Source organism: Schistocerca gregaria, chromosome 2 (assembly GCF_023897955.1).
Source record: "Schistocerca gregaria isolate iqSchGreg1 chromosome 2, iqSchGreg1.2, whole genome shotgun sequence".
Classification (NCBI taxonomy): Eukaryota; Metazoa; Arthropoda; class Insecta; order Orthoptera; family Acrididae; genus Schistocerca; species Schistocerca gregaria.
The window spans coordinates 420,653,697-420,659,086 of NC_064921.1; the positions used below are offsets into that span (position 1 = coordinate 420,653,697).

A 5,390-nucleotide genomic window follows, 5' to 3' on the forward strand; every position below is an offset into this window, starting at 1 on the left:
CTCATGTCAGCAGAATGACTTAACAGTTTTTCTAAGCCTACCGTGTAGTATACTATTGGCCATCTTTAATTGGACCCATGTGTTTTCTACATCCTTACATCGCGAACAAGCGCATCGCGTTCACGGTCCCTCGTGAAGTTCAGCCAAATGGTGAAACCTAAAGCACCGCCGCATTGATAATATAAAGTCATTATTGCTACAAACTTAGCAATACGAAGCGATTTAAATTATCACAATATGAAAGGATGGCTTCTTGTAAGAAATTATATTCCAATACCCTTAACTATACTTTAGTATTACCGAACGATGGGACTAACCACCAACACTCCGCATGGAGAAGGTGGGGGGGGGGGGGGGGGGCGGCGCTATGAGGCAGCCAGTAGTGCATGAAGATATGAAGGCTTGAGAAACTTTAGTACATTTTAACGTCGAAACGTTAGATTAATGTTTAAGCTACCTTCTACGTAAGCGGAAAATGGGTATTTGCTTCTCGAAACGCATCTTTTCACAATGTCTTTAAATGTGGCTCACCAAAAGTTTATTTCACTGAACACGCAAGGTCTCTTCCTCTACTGTACAAACGAATACATCGGAAATGTAGTTTCTCTTCATAAATGGTTAATATATTTTCCACCTCATTCATTACCACTTGTCTTGATGAAGCTGCGATGCGACGTCGGCATATGTTTGAGACATACCGGGCGGCTGGAGATTTGAAGTGGGCCGAGAAGTGTGCGCTGACGTCACACCTGGTGAGTACTTCGCCTGGGGAAGCGAAATTACCTACGTTAATGCGTCTTATATACCTACGGAACCAACTACTGTGACATTGAAAGAAATACTAGTGAAATTCCCAGAAACTATAGGCAAGATTAAATCTGTTCAGTATCGTTACAAGGCAAATTTGCACCGAAACTTAAATATTACTCTAAATATTCTGAAGACAAATGACTTGTGCAGCAATACAGTGCCGTTATGCGTAACCAAAGTAGTGTAAGCACTGATATGATCAAAGTAACTGCTAATTAAGCAAAATGAGAACATTTTGCAGCATAATTATACACTGTCATACGATAACATTGTAGACGTGCAATATGTGTTGAATTATCTATATCTACTACTTCTACATTATACTCCGCAAGCCACCCAACGGTGTGTGGCGGAGGGCACTTCACGTGCCACTGTCATTACGTCCCTTTCCTGTTCTTGTCGCGTATGGTTCGCGGGATGAACGACTGGAAGCCTCCGTGCGCGCTCTAATCTCTCTAATTTTACATTCGTGATCTCCGGAGGTATAAGTAGGGGGAAGCAATATATTCGATACCTCATCCAGAATAGCACCCTCTCGAAACCTGGCGAGCAAGCTACACCGCGATGCAGAGCGCCTCTTGCTGAGTTTGCCACTTGAGTTTGTTAGACATCTCCGTAACGCTATCACGCTTACCAAATAACCCTATGACGAAACGCGCCGCTCTTCTTTGGATCTTCTCTATCTCCTCCGTCAACCCGATCTTGTACGGATCCCACACTGATGAGCAATACTCAAGTATGGGTCGAACGAGTGTTTTGTAAGCCACCTCCTTCGTTGATGGACTACATTTTCTAAGAACTCGTCCGAATGAATCAAAACCTGGAACCCGCCTTACCAACAATTTTATATGATCATTCCACTTCAAATCGTTCCGTACGCATACTGCCAGATATTTTACAGAACTGCTAACAGTGTTTGTTCCGCTATCATATAATCATACAATAAAGGATCCTTTCTATGTATTCGCAATACATTTGTCTATGTTAAGGGTCAGTTGCCACTCCCTGCACCAAGTGCCTATCCGCTGCACATGTTTCTGCATTTCGCTACAATTTTCTAATGCTGCAACTTCTTTTTATACTACAACATCATCCGGGAAAAGCCGCATGGAACTTCCGACACTACTAGGTTATTTATATGTATTTTGAAAAGCAATGGTCCCATAACACTCCCCTGTGGCACACCAGAGTCTACTTTAACGTCTGTAGACGTCTCGCCATTGATAACATGCTGTGTTCTGTTTGCTAAAAACTCTTCAATCCAGCCACACAGCTGGTCTGATATTCCATAGGCTCTTTGTTTATCAGGCGACAGTGCGGAAATGTATCTAACGCCTTCCGGAAGTCAGGAAAAATAGCATCTACCTGGCAGCCTGTATCTAATATTTTCTGGGTCTCGTGAACAAATAAAGCGAGTTGGATCTCACACGATCGCTGTTTCCGGAATCCATGTTGCGACATTGCTAAACAGATTGAGCACACATGACTGTACCACGCCAGTTTCTCTTTATACTGTACGTTTTAGAAAATACTGAATGGACTTATCCCAATGGTTTACACGTGTCAGCACTTCGACTACAAACGGTATTTGGCCCCACACGTATTTCGAAACAGATTGGCTCTAGTGCTTTCAGCATCTAAGATAATTACTGTGTCCCCATCAAAACCCTCAAATGCTAATACTAATACAATCAAATCACCACTGTACTACGATTAATAATTATTTTTTGGGAAATGTTCCACGCAACCACACACCGGACTGGTACACGGACGTTTCGTAGAACCAATCACATGGAATGAAATATGTTACTGGGTCACGATGTTGCTGTATTATCAGTGACAACGGGAGTATTATTTTGTTTAATTAGATCCCAACGTAAGGCCGTCGCAACATACCTCGTTTTTGTTCCTACTGTAGAAATTTTACAATAAGTGTTTCATAGGGCAAATCACGATTAAACTCTTAAAATATCTGCTAATGATATACTATTATAACTGAGCACAAATATTTTTTTCCCCACCTAGCAAATAACCTACGAACATTGTCATCACTCACACATACTTACCCCACATTAACTACGACCGCGACAAGCACACGGTTCTGTGATGGGGAAAGCTGAGGGCTGACTGCTTCCTGTCGGCCAACAACAGGATTACATGGCCAGCTCAGACTGCCGTACCTCTGATGTCAGGTTGCTCCTGCAGAGGACGCGTTTGTCTACCTGAGTAACCAATCATACAGCTGAAGGACCTTGCACCGACAAATTGGACGTTTGTAGGCCCTTTGACCAACCGACCGACCAACTTTTCTTTTGTCGGGATATTGGTTGGGTAGGACCACAGGACAGTCTCCACTGCATCAATCCACGTAACAAACTGGTGCCGTGTGAAGTGCTGTTGTGCCGACCGCCCGACGAAGTTCCTGTGTTGTTACTGCGAACGGGATTAAAAGCTGTTCTTATATACATGAAAGAATGCGAGGTGGATGGAACTTCAATGATAAATTTTTTGGAGAAATTTAAAGACTGTAGACCTTTTTGTGACACAACGAGCGAGAACTATAGCAATAGGGATGCAAGAAATGAACCACTCGTTTCATTTTTTAACGAATCCAAATTGCTTCATGTGGCACATAGAGAGAGTGAAAGATATGTATGTTATGAATAAAAGTCTGTCAAATTTATGTATTTGATTTTTCTATGTTTTAGGTTTTATTTATGAGACTTATCGGCAAACGAATCAAATAACTGAAATACAGACAGATTTCCTTAGGTGTGGGAAGTAAAACCTAAAAACCGAAATACACACAAGCAGTGGCCGTTTATTCATAAAATATACTTTCTTCACTGTGATAAGTGTTAAAGAAAGTGCACCCTATTTCCAGGCCTTGTTCTATCAAGAGCAGTGAGTGGGATTTTCTTTTAGAGTTCTAACAGTTGCTAAATGCTTCATTTCTTACGTATCTGTTTATTTATTAGATGATACGGGCCACTAATACTTGTAGTCTTTCTTCTTCTCATTTCAAATGAATTTCTTTAACTTATAGGGGCACCTTTTTTACCCTAAATACAGAAATAAATTCATAACGTTTACATGAACATCTTTTGCTTTATTTATTTTGCTTTACAATGAATTATTTCCTCAGGAAACTATAAATCATATTGTAAGTTTCAGGAGTCATTTTAGATAATAATTAGGGGGATACAACAGAAATGAATTCGACGTCCTCTTGACTTCTGCTAGTGGCCAGAAACCCAAATGTAACTAACAGCCTCTCCTTGTAGCTTACATCTTCTCGCATGACCGTATTGTTTTTGTTAAGAATTGTTTGATGATGTTCAAATGTGTGTGACATATGTGTGACATCTTATGGGACCTAACTGCTAAGGTCATAAGTCCCTAAGCTTACACACTACTTAACCTAAATTACCCTAAGGACAAGCACACACACCCATGCCCGAGGGAGGCACAGTTCACGACTGCAGCGGCCTAAGACCGCTCGGTTAATCCCGCGCGGCTTGATGATGTTCAGCAGCTATGAAATGCATGTTTCATCTATTACGAGAATGGTCTGCTCTCAGCTTCTTAAGTAATAGAGCCATTTCTTTACCCAAAGATTTCTCGCGACCTTTTCTTGACTTTTCTGTCTTTAAAAGAGCCAAGGAAAACCCCAGTTGCGTTTGTGTAAAACCAAGTAGGATCTCGTAAAACATAAACTGGTGGAGACAAGCAAATCACAACAACAAGACGGCACTGTAATCGCTGAATACAATCAGTGCCTTTACCATGATGCCACAGATGATTCTAAGGCCCTGATTCGGGTGGAGGTTATACAACAACCGAGCTAGGTTAATAATTGGCTCCTTTTACCGAACTCCCGACTCAGCAGCATTAGTGGCAGAACAATTGAGAGCAAATTTGGAATACATTTCACATAAATTTCCTCAGAATGTTATAGTCTTAGGTGGAGATTTCAATTTACCAGATGTAGACTGGGACACTCAGATGTTTAGGACGGGTGGTAGGGACAGAGCATCGAGTGTCATTATACTGAGTGCACTATCCGAAAATTACCTCGAGCAATGAAACAGAGAACCGACTCGTGGAGATAACATCTTGGACCTCCTGATAACAAACACACCTTAACTTTTCGACTCTTTAAGCGCAGAACAGCGAATCAGTGATCATAAGGCCTCTGCAGCATCCCTTAATATGGAAGTAATAGGAATATAAAAAAAGGGAGGAAGGTTTATCTGTTTAGTAAGAGTAATAGGAGGCAGATTTCAGACTACCTAACGATCAAAACCAAAACTTCTGTTCCGACACTGACAGTGTTGAGTGTTTATGGAAAAAGTTCAAGGCGATCGTAAAATGCGTTTTAGACAGGTACGTGCAGAGTAAAAGTGTGAGGGACGGGAAAAACACACCGTGGTTCAACAAAAATGTTAGGAAACTACTGCGAAAGCAAAGAGAGCTTCACTGTAAATTTAAACGCAGCCAAAACCTCTCAGACAAACAGAAGCTAAACGATGTCAAACTTTGCGTAAAGAGGGTTATGCGTGAAGTGTTCAGTGAATTCG

The 5,390-nt window shown here is 41.4% G+C and overlaps 1 long non-coding RNA gene across 1 annotated transcript; it reads right to left on the bottom strand.

Annotated features, from left to right (window-relative positions):
* Positions 1–346: 346 nt before the first annotated feature.
* LOC126323849 (uncharacterized) lies at positions 347–3,053 on the bottom strand. The gene is made up of 2 exons (XR_007559716.1): positions 2,877–3,053; positions 347–765 (listed from the first exon to the last, which is right to left on the bottom strand). It is a non-coding gene; the product is annotated as an uncharacterized LOC126323849 (long non-coding RNA).
* Between the last annotated feature and the right edge of the window lie 2,337 nt (positions 3,054–5,390).